This window comes from Balaenoptera acutorostrata, chromosome 1 (genome assembly GCF_949987535.1).
Source record: "Balaenoptera acutorostrata chromosome 1, mBalAcu1.1, whole genome shotgun sequence".
NCBI classification, from domain to species: domain Eukaryota; kingdom Metazoa; phylum Chordata; class Mammalia; order Artiodactyla; family Balaenopteridae; genus Balaenoptera; species Balaenoptera acutorostrata.
In genome coordinates this window covers 152,188,932-152,211,896 of record NC_080064.1, presented here as the reverse complement: position 1 = coordinate 152,211,896, position 22,965 = coordinate 152,188,932, and the positions used below count along the sequence as shown (strand labels likewise).

At 37.0% G+C, this 22,965-nt stretch overlaps 1 protein-coding gene and 1 pseudogene across 1 annotated transcript in view; both read left to right on the top strand.

The window, feature by feature from the left end:
* The window catches only part of PPP2R5A (protein phosphatase 2 regulatory subunit B'alpha), a 96,960-nt gene that overhangs the window by 3,689 nt on the left and 70,306 nt on the right, over positions 1 to 22,965 (top strand). The window lies entirely within an intron of this gene.
* LOC114238264 (U6 spliceosomal RNA) lies at positions 3,261 to 3,359 on the top strand (annotated as a pseudogene).

The window sequence follows — 22,965 nt, the reverse complement described above, 5'->3', positions numbered from 1 at the left end:
CTATGGGTAAAGATTAACAAAATAATCCCATTTTTTAATCTATAAGAAGTTTATTCGTGTGAAATAATTTAGTAAGTGGGTTGCAGGATTTTAATGGTGAAAATGTTCAGAGAAAATTCTGTTTTATTACAGAAAGTATTTAAAAAACAAGCCTTGTTAAAAGGATGTTTTAAAAATGAGAAACTTATGTGGGTCATCAAACTTAACTGCCTTATATTTTATAGCTTAAAAAAACTTTTTTTCCAAAATACTTGAAATTTCTTATGTTCATTCTGTAAGTTCCTCTGAGAACTAGGTATTAGAAAATAAAGGTAGGAACATTCTGTCAATCATTTTTTTCTGTATTTAAATTTACATTAGTATAATACTTAATTTTTCTACCTTAAACTTTTCCTCTGGTAACCAACAGTTAGGAGACTTTTAACTTTAAAAAAAAAATCAGTTAATTGGAAGCTTGTCAGTCTGTTTAACCTTTTTTGTGTAAGTCTCTAGAAGGATTGGTTTGGTAAAATAGTAGATGCCATACAGTTATATAACATTTAGCATTTACAAATTATTTTACACTTTTCTTTAGATTTTTAAATTATAAAAACAGTATTGCTCATAATAAGTGAAATAGTCCAAAGTTGTATAACATCTAATCCCCGATATCCCTTGCTTTTTCACACCTAAGGTAATATTGTGACAATCCATAGCTCAATGTATTTTTACAAAAATTATATTTCATTGTGTTATCCCACCAACTCTGTGCAAGACCAATATTATTCCCAGATGAGAAAGCTGAGGCTTAAACAGCTTAGTTTCAGGCCTGTGATTACTTATCTGGATGGTGTTGCACCTGACACTGGTACCCAGGTTAAATGATTTCAGTATTTTTGCTGTTATCCTGCTTTATGAAATTTCAGCAGTATGATAGAGTTGGGTCATTGGGGTCAGCCCTGGGTCAAAGGTAAAATTTTAATCTTTCTGAGTTGCTTTCCTTATCTGTAAAATGGGGATAATACCTTCTATCTCCCCAGGATTTGGGGGATTAAGTGAAATAATGTAATTAGTGCCTAAAAATAGGCAAAGAATGTTAGTTCCCATTCTCTTTGATATTTGAAAATCCAGATCAAAGATATTTTCTAAATGAAGGATTCACATAAATAGTAAACTTTGCTAGTGTACTTAATGTATAATTTGTTTATAATCAGTTTTCACATATGATTTATGTGAAATGAGGTGAAGCTGTAACATCAGCATAAGTGTGGATGTGGAAATAGGGTAGAGTGACTATTTAAAATATTGAAAGTTGTAGTTAGAAGTTTTTTATCAAGCAGAGAAATTGAATTAACCAGTAGAATTGTATAGATGTGCATTTCTTATGGGAGACAGCCAGTAAATGGCAAAGAACAGAATGAAACTGGCTTTGAGATTGAAGTCCCCTTCAGATGAGGTAAAGAACTTACCAAGGTTCCTCAGTTTCTTTGTTGGTGTATTCTTAGAAGCTGGGTCCCACTGGAGGTATTTAGTCCAGTAACAGTGGTGCTCATTTGAAGTGCTTTGCTTACCTATAGGGAAAAATTTTTTTTTGTTTTTCTTGATGTATGTGGTCTTTTAGGGTATCTGGAACAAGAACAATGACACGATTTGAAATTTCATAACTAACTTAACTTTTCTGTGCTGGTGAGGGACACTACTGACTCAACTTTTAAGGTTTATAGATTTCTTTCAAAATTAATTTCATTCCATCTAAACCCAAAACCCGTTTTAGTAATTGGGGTGGCAGTAAAGGAGAGTTGAAATTCATCTGAATATGTTAAAAATGTTTGTTTACAAAGGGATATAACATTTTACCTATTTTAGGACTGTCTTCTGGAAGTAATATTATATTTCTTCTGGTAGACTTATTTTTAAATTTTTAAAAACTTTTTAAGGATATACTTCTAGAGAAATTAATATAGTGTCTGTTGCTGGCCTTCACATGAAGGAAAAACTTCCATTTAAGTCTAATTTAACATCTTCAGAATTCCTATTTAGGGTCAAATTTCTTTTTCCCCCAATGTTATTACCTCCTCTGATTCTTAATTGAATTTTGAATCCTTTTATGAAGTGCCTGTAAAGTGAGAATCCAGTAAAATGTATTTAAGTAAAATAGTGTGATCACTGGGATAGAGTACCATCCTGTAAATAGTACACTTAAACTGTCTTCCTGTATCATTGATGAGTCACAGTTGCTTTGGGCTAGTTGTTTAACCCCTTTGACCTTCAGTTTAATCATTTTTACTTGTAAGAATAATATTTTCCCTTGATAAAATCACAAAAATGAATTAGTCTTTGATGAGGTATTGCCTCTCTTTGGATGACAAAGACAGGTTTATCAACAAAAATCATACATTTGGGAAATAATAGATTCTTGTGTGTTTTTAAAATTTTAACTTTTTAAATTGTAAAAAGCTGGGGATATAAACTAGCTTATTTTTATTTTATGTGTTTAGCAGTGTTCTCAACCCTGGCTGTGCACTTAGAGAGTTTTAAAAAACATTAGTGCCTGGGTCCTACCCTCAAGTGATTCTAAATAAATTGGTCTAAGGTAGGATGCAGGCATTTGTATTTTTGAAAGCTCCCAGGATGATTCTGATATGCAGCCAGGGTTGAAAATCACTGGTTTGGCATTATCTGTCTATTGATTTAATTCATTAATTGAGACTTTGTCCTTTTCTCTGGATACTCGCGGCTCATTATCCAGCCTGTTAACATTTCCTGCCCTCACTTCACCTCGTGCTATTTACTTTTCACTCTCTTAACTTTGCTGCCCCCTATGGCTAATCAGCTACTTTCCTGAAGGGGGATAGTGCTCTTGGATTCTGGAATTTTAGGTGTGACGAGTTGATTCTATTAGATTTTGCTGTAGTTATCGTAATTAAAACTCAGCTATTATCCTTTGATACAAGATGGTCAAGTTTTTTTTGTGTTTTTTTTTTTCTCTGTGATTTTCGGAGCTGTGGCTGAGCTGTCAAGTAAAAGTGAGAACATATGATAGCAGTTTGCCTAGGTTTAATCCCATCATTCAGGGTAGCATGATAATCCCAACCAATTTGGAATGTAAAGCTGATATTTGCTATATGTTCAGAGCATTGTTCTGCCTCTTGAAGATTTAGAACTAATATTACTAGTGTATATGTTGACTATTAGGTGTTGAACAGATGAGATATGTTGATCATAACTGTTTTTGGTCATGCCTTATGTTTATTTAGCATCAAGTAATGTTTTTCTTGTGGTTGCTTTGGCAGCACATATACTAAAACTGAAACTATTGAAGATTAGCATGATTCCTGCACAAGGATGACACACAGATTTGTGAAGTATTCCAGATTTTTGCAGAATAGACAGGGCATTTTAGAAAGAAAAAAAAAAGAAAAAGAAATGTTTTTTTGTCAGTGTTTTTATGTCTATCATCTTAATCTTGACCACAGTTTTTTACTGAAGGTAGGGCAGCAAGGACCTGGGGCCGCTTATATTCCATAACTCTCTTTTGTCTTTGGCCTTTCTGCTAACCAGTTTGAATGATACCTGTATTTGTTGATTTGTTGTGCTGAGTCAGTGTCAGTTATGTAGTGATGTTCTCCCTCCAGAATGAGATGGTAAAATTTTTGTGAAAGCAGAAGTCATCTGTGTTTTCATATCCTATTATAGTACCAAATACAGTGTTCTGTGCATAACAAGTGTGGTCATATAGGCGGAGTCACTGTTTTGATTAAGAAATTACCTGTTGGCCCTCCCTCTACACACGTCCCCCGTTATTGATTATGCTTTCCTTCAGTGGTGTTCTGTGCTATCTACCAGCAGATTGGTTCTCTTCTGTTTTGTGTTTTGTTTTAATATATTTGTGCCTAAATCTGATTCAAAGTTATGAATTTTGGGTTTTTAATACCATGATAATAAATAGTAAATGTAGGTTTGAAACAAAGGATTGTTTGCTGCCGTATTTGTGCTTTGCCAGTGACTGGTTTAAGTGACGTGTAACATTATTGATAGATTTATTTCTAGGAAAGGTATTGTATAAGGTCTGTGTGGAAAAGTAATACTGGGTTGACTTCCAGATGTGGACAACTATATAAATATTGGGTAAACTGAAATAACTAGTTTCCAGTAATTTCTAAATTTGAGGTTCAATCTTTATTTATAAGGATGTCCTTGAAGGAGATGAAAGGAACAGATTTTAAATATATAATTACTTTCAGTGCATTATTATGTAATAGGGAACCTAAATGCTTTACTGAAAGAGTTTTACATGACAGGCTAGGTTTATGTGAAATAAGCTCTGCTTGTCTGGGCAGGATATTCACTAATGAGCAGTTTGAAACCACTTTTTATATATATCTTTTTGAACTTTTCCTTGAAGGAATTTGTTTATGTGGGTTTTTCGTGTAATGGTGAATTTTAGAAATCCTGCAATTTTGATCAGATTTCTTAAAGAAATCTATTAGGATTTTTTTTTTTTGTAGTTTGCCAAATATGATAGGTTCACATTATAAAATTCAGAGAACCTATTTCTAACTTGGATACTGAAGGCAAGGGATTTCTTGGGAACTCACTCCTCCTACTGGAATGGCGATGCTAATTGCATTTACTGTAACCTTATTGTGATGTTATATCTCGTTGAGCCTTCCAGTGCTGAATGGGACCTCAGAAGTCATTCTGGTTTAGCTTTCATTGGGAATGAGTTTCACTCTTGTTCTAAATAAATAGCTGTCTTGTCATTTCATCAGAAAAGCTTTCTTTAAGGTAGGGAGAAGAAGTACAGGGTTTTTAAGCTCTTAGATACTCTCTCAGATTTTGCTTAGTGAGGAAACTGCATAAACGATAGTTAAAAAGATGTTAGGTGTATGAAACTAGAATTTTTTAATGACTGGGCTTAACTTGTAGTACAGGATAATAAAATATTAAATGTAGCTTCAAAAATGATACATTTTCTCTTTTTAATGGGATTTGCCTTTGAGTCACACTCATTGATAACGGATATTCTAGAATTATAGCTGTTACCAGAAGATGATGATTATTTGAACTCATAGTTAATCCTGTGCCTCTAAATTGATAAAGTCAAAAGGATGAGACAGTTTTTGTCATAAGCTCTGAATTTTGATTTAGCAAAACTGGGTGTTTTTTTAAAACATAATTTTCCAAACAGACTTTTCTAAAGATAAACATCTGTTGAAGTCATAAGTAAAATAAAATATAATTTCTATAGTAAAATAAAATATAATTTCAAATTTTCTATATATTTGCTTTTTTTTTTAACTTGTACTACCGTTCTTCTTATAATTAGCCAGAGGAAAAAGATTTTGTTTGCCTGCTGTGAAACTAGATACATACTTTGCTTTCAAAATCTAGTACAGAAATATTTTCCTCTTTGATGTTCATAGTGCTTAAATTTTAGGTGAACCATTGTAGAGATTAAAACTTTACTCAGTAAAGTGAATAAAAGGATGAATGCTTTTTCTTTCAAAATTAAATGTCTTTAGGGGCTTAGAGTCTGGTGGGGTAAATATAGACATGTAAGCCAGTGGTTTCAATTAGAGACAAGTGCTGTGATAAGAGTAAGCAGTGAAAGCCTAGGGGAGTGTGTGAGGGACCCAACTCAGTTTTGGTATGTGAGGAGAGAGATCAGGGAAAGCTTCCTGGAGAAGGTGACTGGTAAGCTGAGACCTGAAAGGCCAGAGGTGTTAGATCAAGACACATGGGTTCTAAGAGGTCCACCTAAAGGACAGTATGGGCAACCCCAGAGGTAGGTGAGCATAGCATATGTTGGGAACTGCCAGCAATATATGTGGCCGTGATAAAGAATATTATAATAGGGAACTGGCTAGAGAAGAGACTGGAGCAACAATTAGTGTCTAGGTAACAGCCTTGATGCCATGTCCTGCACTTATTCCTGACAGTTGTGTGAAGAGTGTATTGGGAGATGAGAGTGAAGAATACTCGTTAATGCTGGCGCAGTAATCCAGGCAAGAGATGATGGAGGCCTTATCTAAGTGGGGATAGGTGGTATCACAGGGGGACTTGGTGAGAGGGAAAAATCAATGATGATACAGTTCTAACTTGTGCAACTAGATGTATGGTAGCAATTTACTGAAAGGGAAAAAGAGTGGAAGATCTGATGTGGGAGAAGATAATGGTTCTACATGTGGGACAGGTTGAAGTGCCTGTGGAAATGAAGTGAAGAGCCTAGTAGGGAAATTAGATATTTGGGTCTGGAGCTAAGTAGAAAAATCTGTGCTAAAAATAAAAATTTAGGAGCTTTAGATTAAAGGTGGCATTTGAAGAGATGCAACTGCTTACTGAAAATGTATATAGAATGAGAAGAGGGCAAGGAATACCATCATTTAGATGATGATCAAAGAAGAAGGAGCAACAGCTTGAGTGGAAGACAGGAGAGAGTAGAGACAAGGCGGTCAAGGGAAGAAAATATGTTTTTAATTGGGAGTGGGGTGGGGCTAGTAACAGTGAGAAGAGCTGCTAACAAGTCAAATAAGAATGGAAATGTTTCCATGGGTTTGGAGGTCTTCAGGCAACATTTGTGACTCTAGAGGGCTTTCAGAGGATTGATAGACTTGAAACCAGACTTCTCTAAGGAGAAGTGAGGAGTGAATGGAAATTGGGAAAGCCAAGTCAGTAAGTATGGACATCTCTTTCAGGAAGCTTGACAATTAAAAAAAAAAAAAATGTATCACTAGCTGCTGGGTGGAGAATGGATTGTAGCAGAACAAGATTTTTAGAAGGAGGATCAGTTAGGAGGTTGTTTTAATAGGCTAGATGAGGCATGATATGGCTGGGGCTAGGGTAGTAGCAGTAAAGATGGAGAGAAAGAGATGTATTCACAATATAACTAAGCTAGGACTTGTTGATGAATTGTTTGGGGGAGATGGACAGGCAAAGGTAGGAGCCAAAGATGTTTCCCAGGTGTTTTAGCTCGGACAGCTGAGTTGCTTAGGTCTACCAGCACTGAGAAGGAATACATTAGAAAAAGAACCAGATAAAGAGGGAAAATCCAGAGTTATATTTTAGAGATTTTAAGTTTGAGATGTCTTTTGGAAACCTAGGTATAAACAGCAAATAGACTTCTGGATGTGTGAATCACAGAGTGCCCATTGGTAATTTCTATGATTTCTACACATTCATTAAAAGATTTTCAACGTTGTTTATTAGAAAATGTTCAGAGTTTGGGATGCTGGCCACTTGGTCTTTTGGGCAAAATGGGATTATATATTCCCCATTCAGTGGAATGTCTGTGTATAAGACATTGCGCAATGGCAAGATGTTCTTGGTATATGTGTGAGGTAGATTACAAAATTTGTTGGGACAGGTTCATGAGTAGGGTTAGTTACTTAATTGGCTGTTTTCTGCCTTTATAAGTTAAGTGCTCCAGGACCTGAGATCCATTATCTTCCTTCCCAGAATTAAGGCAGTCAGTACTTGGTTTAATATTTATTGAATGAAATAATGAAGCAAATGCTATTAAATTGATTTAAAGAAAAACACCGTTTTGTATCATGCAGTAATTCACAATTTTATAATGATTTATAATTGAGTAATAGTTTACATACAAATTTAGTTAAATACAAATTTAGCATTTTGTTGATGAAGAAACCAAAACAGGTAGGTTATATTCTTGCGCAAGTCATTTATAGCTTCATCTTCTCAATTGATTCGTCCTCTGCAATATGAAACCAAGATATGTATTGTCTGCACTAAAGCAAAATTAACGTGTTATTTTCTAACAGCACAAAGGAGAAATATTTGTAGTTGAGAGCCTTACAAGAGAGATAGTGATTTCTTTTAGGTCGTGGGCAGGTAAGCCAGTACTGAAAGTAGGTTTTTCTAAGACCCTGTAAAGCAGGGGATCTTTATTTTTTAAATTCTTCTGGTATAAAAATGCTTCATTGATCTTTGCAGGTCTCCCTTTTAGCACAATTATTCCCTTTTTAAAGTAATGTAAAGTTTTTCTGAAGAAGAAATTGGAGAACAGTTGTTTTATGAATGAGTACTGAGAAACAAGATGAAATGAACTTTTAATCACTCAGCACATTTGTGTCAGAGCTAGATTTATAATTTGGAGTCTCTACTCACTTAAAGTTATAATGATATGTAATTAGCAGCTTTGAGGAATTATGGAATTATTATGGAATATCAAGACTGATTAGATTCTACTTATTTTTGCTTCTCTGTTCTCCTATACACAAGCTATGTACACACAGTTTTTGAAAACTTTTTTTTTTTTAAACTATGATCACATTAACATAGCACTGTCTTTCTGATCATTATTTCCCAATTCAAGGGAGGAAAATAAATTGGGGCAAGATAACTGAGACTTGGATATAAAAGTCAATTGGGCCAATTCATCTATCACTTTACTGATTTTGTTCTCCTGAAAACTGAGAAAAACTGAAATTAGACAATGTGTCATCTCTCTAAGTAGTTTTCTACATACATTTGTGACTAAATTTGAATCCAAAGTGGAAATAAAGTAGCAAATGTAAATAACAATGAAATGCTTTTAAGGTGCATTTAATTTTCACAGTCGTATTTCCTTCATAGGAAATTTCTATCATTCATGTAGGAGAGGTAAAAATAACCCAGGTTTTACTTAGCTACCAGATAACCAGGCACTGATTTTGGTATTTCATATATTTTGATAATTCTGTTTTTAATTTGAACCACCTGTATAAGCTTACACATAATCATATTTTGATATTTTGAGAACTTTTTTTAAAAAAAAGATCTAGAAAAGTAGTTTCTCCTGTGGAATAGGAATGACTATTTTAGGATACAGTACTTGCTGTGAGTCATGAGTGAGTCTCAGTTTTCATGGTTTTCTAAAATAAAGTCATTTAAAGACTATGCAGTGAGAAATGTCATATTCTTAACTACCCTATTTCTTGTATAATGGCTTTATTATTTTTGTAAAAACTTACAGACTCACTCTTAAAAACAAGTGAATAGAAAGTAAAAATCCCCAGGCAGAGGAAACTTCTAAAATTTTGAACATCTTCCTATATTTTCCCATTAGTGATATCATATAATGTGTGCTGTTCTATAACCCATTACTTTTACTTTAATAGAATACTATAAATAGCATGTTTCTGAAAGAAAAAAATTAAAATCTATTTAGAATTGTTTCTGATTAAACTTTTTATTTTTGGAAATACTGAATCAAATCATTTTAAACCTTGATTATGAAAATTCCTTATGTTAAAAGAAGAGGAAATAACTTCTAAGAGTACTGGTGTTTAATTTTAGGGAGATTATATACATGGATCTCCTAGAAAATCTGATTAGAGGAATCCATCATCTTCTCAGAAAATATCATATACAATATTTTGTATATAATTTCAGGGTCCTTGGATTGGCAGCACCACCGCCATGCTGAAGCCCGTCTCTGGTCAGATGGAGGAGGGAAGTGGGTGGGGTGTTTTGTGGCCCTTAGGCCCTGCTCTAGAGACTTGAACCACCTTGTTAAAGTAGGTCATCCTTTTCCTAACACAGTAGCAGGTGTTTCTTAGGAGCTGCAGGTGGAGTTAGCTGCGAGATGGGACCTCTTCACAGCTATGGAAACCATCTATAAAGGTCTGTTTTAACACTTCTTGTTCCCCAAGGGTCCCAAATGAAACAAAGATGCTTCTAAAAACCTTTATTTAATGAATAGATTTTATATTCAAATTGAGTTAAACAGATGACACAATATTCCATTTACTCTTCTAGGAAACTGTTTTTCAGTATTCTGCTTCTCAAGGTTCTACATTCCAAGAAATCTATATAACATGCCCCACTAGCTCATCTTCATTTCTTGTTCTTATCTTTAAAGTGGTTTTGATAACAAAAGGTAACATAATTTTTTGTAATAAAAATTGAACAGTACATTTTTAACCCTTTTGTAGTGTAGTAGTTGTGAATGTATTTGCATTTGAATGGTAATTGAGCAAAGCATGTAAATATTTATGCTTTTTAAAGTTTTAGATAGTATTCTAGGGGTTTTCTTAAAATGGTATACATTTGTATATTAGAATGCATTATCAAACTGGTAGGGTTCATGTATTCAAATTCCTAAGATGTGATATCTACAATTTTTCCTACCATTTTCAATTTTAATGAAATCATAGACCCTTACTTAAGTCATATTTAGTTACAGTGCTGTGAATCATTTGTTAATAAACGTTTCCATTGTTACTTTATAAAAGCTTGATCCTCTAAAGTTTCAAATAAAAGCCGATTTTAGACTCTTAGTTATTAATGTTCTAGGGGTATTGCCAAAAAAAGCTGCATGTCCTATATTCTGTGCCAGTTTCTTAAATTAGAATCTTGGATTGCATCCTCAGCGTGTCACTGTAGTGGTATTGCTGGGTTGCTATGATACGGTGCTTGTTCTGTAATTTGTAGCACGAATCTTATATGAGAGCCTACTTTAGGTTTCAAATATGTGAGCAACAGTAATTGGGAATATGTTATCTTTTTTCTTTAAGGAAAATTATACCTATAAAACTGTTGTTTCTGTTACAAATTATGATACCTAGTACTTCAAACTATTAGATGTAAAATAGAGGATTAACAATGAACAACTTGAAATAATTTGGTTATCTCTAAGAAGTTTAGTTTATCACATTGACTTTTTTTTTAATTTATTTATTTATGGCTGTGTTGGGTCTTCGTTTCTGTGCGAGGGCTTTCTCTAATTGTGGCAAACGGGGGCCAGTCTTCATCATGGTGCGCGGGCCCCTCACTGTTGCGGCCTCTCTTGCCGCGGAGCACAGGCTCCAGACGTGCAGGCTCAGTAATTGTGGCTCACGGGCCCAGTTGCCCCGCGGCACGTGGGATCCTCCCACACCAGGGCTTGAACCTGTGTCCCCTGCATTGGCAGGCAGATTCTCAACCACTGCGCCACCAGGGAAGCCCTATCACATTGACTTTTATGAAAATGGACAAGAAGTGGAAGACTTTATGATAATGAATATTTTAAAATTTTAGTGTTCTTGATATTTGAGGTCTTGAGAGAAACGAATATAGACTAGATTTTCTGGTAAGATTCATTTGAGACAGTACCAGCAAAACTATATTATGAGGGAAAACTCCAAATTATCTTACTGTACTGAATTTAATATTTTTTTATTCAATGAACCGTTCTTAAAACCAATACTACATAGCCATGTTAATAAACTATTATCTCTTTTTAAAAAAATTTTTATTGAAGTACAGTTGATTTACAATGTTGTGTTAATTTCCGCTGTACAGCAAAGTGATTCAGTTATACATATATATATTCTTTTTCATATTCTTTTCCATTATGGTGTTTTTTTTTAACATCTTTATTGCAGTATAATTGCTTTACACTGGTGTGTTAGTTTCTGCTTTATAACAAAGTGAATCAGTTATACATATACATATGTCCCCATATCTCTTCCCTCTTGCATCTGCCTCCCTCCCACCCTCCCTATCCCACTCCTCTAGGTGGTCACAAAGCACTGAGCTCATCTCCCTGTGCTAGGCAGCTGCTTCCCACTAGCTATCTATTTGACGTTTGGCAGTGTATATATGTCCATGCCACTCTCTCACTTTGTCCCAGCTTACCCTTCCCCTCCCGGTATCCTCAAGTCCATACTCTAGTAGGTCTGCATCTTTATTCCCATCTTGCCCCTAGGTTCTTCATGACCTTTTTTTTTTTTAGATTCCATATATATATCTTAGCATACGGTATTTGTTTTTCTCTTTCTGACTTACTTCACTCTGTATGACAGTCTCTAGGTCCATCCACCTCACTACAAATAACTCAGTTTCATTCCTTTTTATGGCTGATTAATATTCCATTGTATATATGTGCCACATCTTCTTTATCCATTCATCTGTTGATGGACACTTCGGTTGCTTCAATATCCTGGCTATTGTAAATAGAGCTGCAATGAACATTTTGGTACATGACTTTTTTTGAATTATGGTTTTCTCAAGGTATATGCCCAGTAGTGGGATTGCTGGGTCGCATGGTAGTTCTATTTTTAGTTTTTTAAGGAATGTCCATACTGTTCTCCATAGTGGCTGTATCAATATACATTCTCACCAACAGTGCAAGAGGGTTCCCTTTTCTCCACACCCTCTCCAGCATTTATTATTTGTAGATTTTTTGATGATGGCCATTCTGACCGGTGTGAGATGATATCTCATTGTAGTTTTGATTTGCATTTCTCTAATGATTAATGATGTTGAGCATTCTTTCATGTGTCTGTTGGCAATCTGTATATCTTCTTTAGAGAAATGTCTATTTAGGTCTTCTGCCAATTTTTGGATTGGGTTGTTTGTCTTTTTAATGTTGAGCTGCATGAGCTGCTTGTAAATTTTGGAGATTAATCCTTTGTCAGTTGCTTCATTTGCAAATATTTTCTCCCATTCTGAAGGTTGTCTTTTGGTCTTGTTTATGGTTTTCTTTGCTGTGCAAAAGCTTTTAAGTTTCATTAGGTCCCATTTGTTTATTTTTGTTTTTATTTCCATTTCTCTAGGAGGTGGGTCAAAAAGGATCTTGCTGTGATTTATGTCATAGAGTGTTCTGCCTATGTTTTCCTCTAAGAGTTGGATGATGTCTGGCCTTACATTTAGGTCTTTAATCCATTTTGAGTTTCTTTTTGTGTATGGTGTTAGGGAGTGTTCTAATTTCATTCTTTTACATGTAGCTGTCCCGTTTTCCCAGCACCACTTACTGAAGAGGCTGTCTTTTCTCCACTGTATATTCTTGCCTCCTTTATCAAAGATAAGGGGACCATATGTGTGTGGGTTTATCTCTGGGCTTTCTATCCTGTTCCATTGATCTATATGTCTGTTTTTGTGCCACTAACATACTGTCTTGATTACTGTAGCTTTGTAGTATAGTCTGAAGCCAGGGAGCCTGATTCCTCCAGCTCCATTTTTCTTTCTCAAGATTGCTTTGGCTATTCGGGGTCTTTTGTGTTTCCATACAAATTGTGAAATTTTTTGTTCTAGTTCTGTGAAAAATGCCAGTGGTAGTTTGATAGGGATTGCACTGAATCTGTAGATTGCTTTGGGTAGTAGAGTCATTTTCACAATGTTGATTCTTCCAATCCAAGAACATGCTATATCTCTCCATCTATTTGTATCATCTTTAATTTCTTTCATCAGTGTCCTATAATTTTCTGCATGCAGGTCTTTTGTCTCCTTAGGTAGGTTTATTCCTAGATATTTTATTCTTTTTGTTGCAGTGGTAAATGGGAGTGTTTTCTTAATTTCATTTTCAGATTTTTCATCATTAGTGTATAGGAATGCAAGAGATTTCTGTGCATTAATTTTGTATCCTGCTACTTTACCAAATTCATTGATTAGTTCTAGGAGTTTTCTGGTAGCATGTTTAGGATTCTCTATGTATAGTATCATGTCATCTGCAAACAGTGACAGCTTTACTTCTTCTTTTCCGATTTGGATTCCTTTTATTTCTTTTTCTTCTCTGATTGCTGTGGCTAACACTTGCAAAACTATGTTGAATAATAGTGGTGAGAGTGGGCAGCCTTGTCTTGTTCCTGATCTTAGTGGAAATGGTTTCAGTTTTTCACCATTGAGGACAATGTTGGCTGTGGGTTTGTCATATATGGCCTTTATTATGTTGAGGTAAGTTCCCTCTATGCCTACTTTCTGGAGGGTTTTTATCATAGATGGGTGTTGAATTTTGTCAAAAGCTTTCTCTGCATCTATTGAGATGATCATATGGTTTTTCTCCTTCAGTTTGTTAATACGATGTATCACGTTGATTGATTTGCATATATTGAAGAATCCTTGCATTCCTGGAATAAACCCCACTTGATCATGGTGTATGATCCTTTTAATGTGCTGTTGGATTCTGTTTGCTTGTATTTTGTTGAGGATTTTTGCATCTATGTTCATCAGTGATATTGGCCTGTAGTTTTCTTTGTGACATCTTTGTCTGGTTTTGGTATCAGGGTGATGGTGGCCTCGTAGAATGAGTTTGGGAGTGTTCCTCCCTCTGCAATATTTTGGAAGAGTTTGAGAAGGATAGGTGTTAGCTCTTCTCTAAATGTTTGATAGAATTCGCCTGTGAAGCCATCTGGTCCTGGGCTTTTGTTTGTTGGAAGATTTTTAATCACAGTTTCAATTTCATTACTTGTGATTGGTCTGTTCATATTTTGTTTCTTCCTGGTTCAGTCTCGGAAGGTTGTGCATTTCTAAGAATTTGTCCATTTCTTCCAGGTTGTCCATTTTATTGGCATAGAGTTGCTTGTAGTAATCTCTCATGATCGTTTGTATTTTTGCAGTGTCAGTTGTTACTTCTCCTTTTTCATTTCTTTTTTTTTTTTTTTAATTTACTTTATTTTATTTATTTATTTATGGCTGTGTTGGGTCTTCGTTTCTGTGCGGGGGCTTTCTCTAGCTGTGGCAAGCGGGGGCCACTCCTCATCGTGGTGCGCGGGCCTCTCAATATCGCGGCCTCTCTTGTTGCGGAGCACAGGCTCCAGATGCGCAGGCTCAGTAATTGTGGCTCACGGGCCTAGTTGCTCCGCGGCATGTGGGATCTTCCCAGACCAGGGCTCGAACCCGTGTGCTCTGCATTGGCAGGCAGATTCTCAACCACTGCGCCACCAGGGAAGCCCCTCCGTTTTCATTTCTAATTCTATAGATTTGAGTCTTCTCCCTTTTTTCTTGGTAAGTCTGGCTAATGTTTTATCAATTTTGTTTATCTTCTCAAAGAGTCAGCTTTTACTTTTATTGATCTTTGCTATTGTTTTCTTCATTTCTTTTTTTTTTAATAATTTTTATTTATTTATTTATTTTTGGCTGTGTTGGGTCTTCGTTGCTGCGTGCGGGCTTTCTCTAGTTGAGGCGAGCGGGGGCTACTCTTCGTTGCGGTGCGTGGGCTTCTCATTGCAGTGGCTTCTCTCATTGTGGAGCACGGGCTCTAGGCGCGTGGGCTTCAGTAGTTGCGGCACGCGGGCTCAGTAGTTGTGGCTCACGGGCTCTAGAGCACAGGCTCAGTAGTTGTTGCACACGAGCTTAGTTGCTCTGCGGCATGTGGGATCTTCCCTGACCAGGGATCGAACCCGTGTCCCCTGCACTGGCAGGCGGATTCTCAACCACTGCGCCACCGGGGAAGCCCTTTCCTTCATTTCTTTTTCATTTATTTCTGATCTGATCTTTATGATTTCTTTCCTTCTGCTAACTTTGGGGGTTTTTTGTTCTTCTTTCTCTAATTGCTTTCAGTGCAAGATTAGGTCGTTTATTTGAGATGTTTCTTGTTTCTTAAGGTAGGATTGTATAGCTATAAACTTCCTTCTTAGAACTGCTTTTGCTGCATCCCATAGGTTTTGGGTCATCGTGTTTTCATTGTCATTTGTTTCTAGGTATTTTTTGATTTCCCCTTTGATTTCTTCAGTGATCTCTTGGTTATTAAGTAGTGTGTTGTTTAGCCTCCATGTGTTTGTATTTCTTACAGATTTTTTCCTGTAATTTATATCTTAGTTTCATAGCGTTGTGGTCAGAAAAGATACTTGATACGATTTCAGTTTTCTTAAATTTACCAAGGCTTGATATGTGACCCAAGATATGATGTATCCTGGAGAATGTTCCATGAGCACTTGAGAAGAATGTGTATTCTGCTGTTTTTGGATGGAATGTCCTATATATATCAATTAAATCCAACTTGTTTAATGTAACATTTAAAGCTTGTGTTTCCTTATTTATTTTCATTTTGGATGATCTGTCCATTGGTGAAAGTGGGGTGTTAAAGTACCCTACTATGATTGTGTTACTGTCGATTTCCCCTTTTATGGCTGTTAGTATTTGCCTTATGTATTGAGGTGGTCCTATGTTGGGTGCATAAATATTTACAGTTGTTATATCTTCTTCTTGGATTGAGCCCTTGATCATTATGTAGTGTCCTTCTTTGTCTCTTGTAATAGTCTTTGTTTTAAAGTCTATTTTGTCTGATATGAGAATTGCTACTCCAGCTTTCTTTTGATTTCCATTTGCATGGAATATCTTTTTACGTCCCCTCACTTTCGGTCTGTATGTGTCCCTAGGTCTGAAGTGGGTCTCTTGTAGACAGCATATATATGGGTCTTGTTTTTGTATCCATTCAGCCAATCTGTGTCTTTTGGTTGGAGCATTTAATCCATTTACATTTAAGGTAAATATCGATATGTATGTTCCTATTACCATTTTCTTAGTTGTTTTGGGTTTCTTATTGTAGGTCTTTTCCTTCTCTTGTTTCTCCTGCCTAGAGAAGTTCTTTTAGCATTTGTTGTAAAGCTGGTTTGGTGGTGCTGAATTCTCTTAGCTTTTGCTTGTTTGTAAAGATTTTAATTTCTCTGTCAAATCTGAATGAGATCCTTGCTGGGTAGAGTAATCTTGCTTGTAGGTTTTTCTCCTTCATCACTTTAAATATGTCCTGCCATTCCCTTCTGGCTTGCAGAGTTTCTGCTGAAAGATCAGCTGTTAACCTTATGGGGATTCCCTTGTGTGTTATTTGTTGTTTTTTCTTTGCTGCTTTTAATATTTGTTCTTTGTATTTAATTTTTGATAGTTTGATTAATATGTGTCTTGGCGTGTTTCTTTTTAGATTTATCCTGTATGGGAGTCTCTGTGCTTCCTGGACTTGATTAACTATTTCCTTTCCCGTATTAGGGAAGTTTTCAACTGTAATCTCTTCAAATAGTTTCTCAGTCCCTTCCTTTTTCTCTTGTTCTTCTGGGACCCCTGTAATTCGAATGTTGGTGCATTTAATGTTCTCCCAGAGGTCTTTGAGACTGTCCTCAATTCTTTTCATTCTTTTTTCTTTATTCTGCTCTGCAGTAGTTATTTCCACTATTTTATCTTCCAGGTCACTTATCCATTCTTCTGCCTCAGTTATTCTGCTATTGATCCCTTCTAGAGAATTTTTAATTTCATTTATTGTGTTGTTCATCACTGTTTGTTTGCTCTTTAGTTCTTCTAGGTCCTTGTTAAACGTTTCTTGTATTTTCTCCATTCTATTTCCAAGATTTTGGATCATCTTTACTATCATTATTTTGAATCCTTTTTCAGGTAGACTGCCTGTTTCCTCTTCATTTATTAGGTCTGGTGGGTTTTTGCCTTGCTCCTTCATCTGCTGTGTGTTTCTCTGTCTTGTCATTTTGCTTAACTTACTGTGTTTGGGGTCTCCTTTCTGCAGGCTGCAGGTTCATAGTTCCCGTTGTTTTTGGTGTCTGTCCCCAGTGGCTAAGGTTGGTTCAGTGGGTTGTGTAGGCTTCCTGGTGGAGGGGACTAGTGCCTGTGTTCTGGTGGATGAGGCTGGATCTTGTCTTTCTGGTGGGCAGGTCCACATCTGGTGGTGTGCTTTGGGGTGTCTGTGGCCTTATGATTTTAGGCAGCCTCTGTGCTAATGGATAGGGTTTTGTTCCTGTCTTGCTAGTTGTTTGGCATAGGGTGTCCAGCACTGTAGCTTGCTGGTTTTGAGTGGAGCTGGGTCTTGGTTTTGAGATGGAGATCTCTGGGAGATTTTCACCGTTGATATTACGTGGAACTGGGAGGTCTCTTGTGGACCAGTGTCCTAAACTTGGCTCTCCCACCTCAGTGGCACAACCCTGACGCCTGGCTGGAGCACCAAGAGCCTGTCCTCCACACGGCTCAGAATAAAAGGGAGAAAAAGAAAGAAAGAAAGAAGATAAAATAAAATAAAGTAAAATAATTATGAAGAAAAAAATTTTTTAAGTAATAAAAAAAATGGACAGACAGAACCCTAGGGCAAATGGTAAAAGCAAAGCTATACAGACGGAATCACATAGAGAAGCATACACATACACACTCAGAAAAAGAGAAAAATGGGAAAAAATATATATATCATTGCTCCCAAAGTCCACCTCCTCAATTTGGGATGATTCGTTGTCTATTCAGGTATTCCACAGATGCAGGGTACATCACGTTGATTGTGGAGATTTAATCCACTGCTTTTGAGGCTGCTGGGAGAGATTTCCCTTTCTCTTCTTTGTTTGCACAGCTCCCAGGGTTCAGCTTTGCATTTGGACCCACCTCTGTGTGTAGGTCGCCTGAGGGCGTCTGTTCCCGCTGAGACAGGACGGGGTTAAAGGAGCAGCTGATTCGGGGGCTCTGGCTCACTCAGTCCAGGGGGAGGGAGCAGTACGGATGCGGGGTGAGCCTGCGGCGGTAGAGACCAGCGTAACATTGCACCAGCCTGAGGCGTGCCGTGTGTTCTCCCGGGGAAATTGTCCCTGGATCACGGGACCCTGGCAGTGGTGGACTGCACAGGCTCCTGGCAGGGGAGGTGTGGAGAGTGACCTGTGCTTGCACACAGGCTACTTGGTGGCGGCAGCAGCAGCCTTAGTGTCTCACGCCCGTCTCTGGGGTCCGCGCTGATAGCCACAGCTCGCACCCGTCTCTGGAGCTCCTTTAGGCAGCGCTCTTAATCCCCTCTCCTCGCACACCAAGAAACAAAGAGGCAAGAAAAAGTTTCTTGCCACTTCAGCACCTCCAGACTTTTTCCCCGACTCCCTCCCAGCCAGCTGTAGCGCAGTAGCCCCCTTCAGGCTGTGTTCACGCCGCCAACCCCAGTCCTCTCCCTGGGATCCGACCTCCGAAGCCCGAGCCTCAGCTCCCAGCCTCTGCCCGCCCCGGTGGGTGAGCAGACAAGCCTCTCGGGCTGGTGAGTGCTGGTCGGCACTGATCCTCTGTGCGGGAATCTCTCTGCTGTGCCCTCCGCACTCCTGTTGCTGTGCTCTCCTCCGTGGCTCTGAAGCTTCCCCCCTCCACCACCCGCAGTCTCTGCCCATGAAGGGGCTTCCTAGTGTGTGGAAACCTTTCCTCCTTCACAGCTCCCTCCCCGAGGTGCAGGTCCCGTCCCTGTTCTTTTGTCTCTGTTTTTTCTTTTTTCTTTTGCCCTACCCAGGTATGTAGGGAGTTTCTTGCCTTTTGGGAAGTCTGAGGTCTTCTGCCAGCGTTCAGTGGGTGTTCTGTAGGAGTTGTTCCACATGTAGATGTATTTCTGATGTATATGTGGGGAGGAAGGTGATCTCCGTGTCTTACTCTTCCGCCATCTTGAAGCTCTCCTCCTCCATTATGGTTTATCACAGGATATTGACTATAGTTCCCTGTGCTGTACAGTAGGACTTTGTTGTTTATCCATCCTATATATAATAGTTTGCATCTGCTAATCCCAAACTCTCAATCCTTCCCTCCCCAATTCGTCCCTCCCTCTTGGCAAATACAAGTCTGTTCTCTATGTCTGTGAGTCTATTTCTGTTTTGTAGATATGTTCATTTGTGTCATATTTTAGATTCCACATACAAGTGATATCATACGGTATTTGTCTTTCTCTTTCTGACATACTTTGCTTAGTATGATAATCTCTAGGTCCATCCATGTTGCTGCAAATGGCATTATTTCATTCTTTTTTTGTGGCTGAGTAATATTCCATTGTATTATATATATATATATATATATATATATATATATATAAAACACATCTTTTTTATCCACTCATCTGTTAGTGGAGAGTCAGGTTGTTTCCATGTCTTGGCTATTGTAAAAAGTGCTTCTCTGAACATAAGGGTGCATGTATCTTTTCCAGTTATAGTTATGCCCAGGAGTGGGATTGCTGGATCATATGGCATTTCTAGTTTTTTGAGGAGCCTCCATACTGTTTTCCATAGTGGCTTCACCAATTTACATTCCCAACAGTGTAAGAGGGTTCCCTTTTCTCCACACCTTCTCCAACATTTATTATTTGTAGACTTTTTAATGATGGCCATTCTGACCAGTGTGAGGTGGTACCTCACTGTAGTTTTGATTTGCATTTCTCTAAAAATTAGCGATGTGTCTTTCGGCCATCTGTATGTTGTCTTTGGAGAAATGTCTAGGTGTTCTGCCCATTTTTCAATTGGGTTGCTTATTTTTTTTGCTATTGAATTGTAGGATCTGTTTGTTTATTTTGGAAAGTAAGCCCTTGTCAGTTGCGTCATTTGCTAATATTTTTTCCCAGTCCGTAGGTTGTCTTTTTGTTTTGTTTATGGTTTCCTTTGCTGTGCAAAAGCTTATAAGCTTGATTAGGTCCCATTTGTTTATTTTTGCTTTTATTTCTATTGCCTTGGGAGACTGACCTAAGAAAACATTGGTATGATTTATGTCAGAGACTGTTTTGCCTGTGTTATTATTCTCTCTTATGTGATGGGTTTTGAATTTTCATTTACATGTTCCATGAAAATTTCTAATTTAGTATTATAAATTAGTATAGGCAACATAAAGACAAAAACAAGGGTATTCTAAGCATCCATTGTATATATTATACATTTATAGTGGAATGAAGTTTATGTTATTTTTACGTGTATTTGATCTTTAAGCTACAATTGATCTTTAAACTTTTACTCTCTTTCAATAATGTCTTAGGTATTTGATATGAAAGTATTTTAGAGACCAGGACTGGACTAAATTTTTTAAACACCTTTATTTAGATATAATTTATGTACCATACAATTCACCATTTAAAGTATACAATTCAGTGGCTTTTGGTATATTCACAGATATGTGCTACCATCACTACAGTCAATTTTAGAACATTTTCATCATCTCAAAAAGAAATGCCATACTCTTTAACTATTACCCCCACTATCCCCTCATCCCTCCCATCCCTACCCTAAGCAATCACTAACCTACATTCTGTTTCTATAGATTTCCCTAATCTAGACATTTTACAATAATGGAAGCCTATAATTTATGGTCTTTTGTGACTGCTTCTTTCCACTTAGCATAATGTTTTCAAAGCTTGTGGTGTTGTAGCACATATCATTACCACATTCCTTTTATGACCAATTAACACTCCATAGAATGGCTTTAACATCACATTTTATTTGTCCATTCATCAGTGGATGAACATTTGTGTTTTTTCCTCTTTTGGTTATTATGAATAACGCTGTTATAAATATTTGTGTACAAGTTTTTGGATAGACATATGTTTTCATTTCTCTAGGGTATACCTACACCTAGGAGTGGAATTGCTAGGTCATGTGGTAATTCTGTGTTTAATCACTTCATAAACTGCCTCACGGTTTTCTACTGCGGCCCCACCATTTTACATTCTCACCAGCAGTGTATGAGGGTTCTGATCTTTCACATCATCACCAACACTGTTATTCTGACTTTTTGATTATAACCATCCTAATGGATATGAAGTGATGTCTCTGTGGTTATGATTTACATTTCTCTAATGATTATTGATGTCAAATATCTTTTAATGTGCTTATTGGCCATTTGTTATACCTTCCTTGGAAAAATAGCACTTCAGATCCTTTACCCAATTTTTTTTTTTAAATAAATTTATTTATTTATTTTTGGCTGTGTTGGGTCTTTGTTGCAGTGTGCAGGCTTCTCATTGCGGTGGCTTCTCTTGTTGTGGAGCATGGGCTCTAGGTGCACGGGCTTCAGTAGTTGTGACACATGGGCTCAGTAGTTGTGGCTCACGGGCTCCAGAGCGCAGGCTCAGCAGTTGTGGTGCACAGGCTTAGCTGCTCCACAGCATATGGGATCTTCCCAGACCAGGGCTTGAACCCGTGTCCCCTACATTGGCAGGCAGATTCTTAACCACTGTGCCACCAGGGAAGCCCCTTTGCCCAATTTTTAATTGAATTGTATGTCTTTTTATCATTGAGTTGTAAGAATTCTTTATATATTCTTGATATAAGTCCCTTTGTCTTTTCACTTTCTTGCTGGTGTCCTTAGAAGCACAGATGTTTTTAATTTTGATGAAAAGTCCAAGTTATCTTTTTTTTTCCCTTACTGCTTTTGGTGTCATATCTAAGAATCCTTTCTAAATCCAAGGTTATGAAGATCTACCCTTATGTTTTCTTTTAAGAATTTAATGGTTTTAGTTCTCACATTTAGGTCTTTGACCCATTTTGGGTTAATTTTTGTATGGAATGTGATGTAAAGGTTAAAATTTACTCTCTTGTGTGTGTCCCAGCACTATTTGTCGAAAATACTAAATGTTTTTCTCATTGAATGGTCTTGGTTCCTTTGTTGAAAATCAGTTGGCACATGATTTTATTTCTGGACTCTTAATGCTATCCCATAGATCTGTCTATCTATCTGTCTATCTTAATCAGCACCACACTGTATTGATTACTGTTGCTTTGCAGTGTGTTTTGAAATGGGGAAGTATGAGTCTTTCTACTTTATTCTTTTTATGTTTTGTATCTTGCCTTCCCAACCTGCCTCTAAACTCCTGAAGGCAGTAAATCGTCTCTAACTTTCAGAATTAACCCCAAAGGATTGGTTTTCAAGATTGTTTTGGATATTCTTGGTCACTTGCAATTGCAAGGGTTAGGTTATTGACTTGTGATCTTTATTCTTTCTTGTATAGGCATTTACAGCCATATTTGGCCTTCTAAATACTGCTTAAGCTACATCCCATAGGTTTTGTGTCTTCATTTGTATTTGTCTCAAAGTATGTTAGGATTTTCCTTTTGATTTCTTCTTTGATCGACTAGTTATTTAGTAGTGTGTTGTTTAATTTTCTCTTATTTTTGAATTCCCCAAATATTCTTTCTGTTTTATTGAGTTAGAATTTTATTCCATTGTGGTCAGAGAACATGCTTTGTATTATTTCTGTGTTTTTAGATGTTTTGAGGTTTGTTTTATGACCTGGTATATGGTCGGTTCTGGAGAATGTTTCATGTTCACTTGAGAATATATATTCTGCTGTGATAGGGTGAAGTGTTCTATAGTAAATAAAAATTCTGCAGTGTTCTTTAGAAGTCTGTTAAGTCTAGTTGGTTTATAGTGTTGAACAAGTCTTTTGTTTCCTGTCGATTTTCTGCTTCAATGTTCTATCCATCATTGAAAGTGAGATATTGGATTTCCCTGGTGGCACAGTGGTTAAGAATCCGCCTGCCAATGCAGGGGACACGAGTTCGATCCCTGGTCTGGGAAGATCCCACA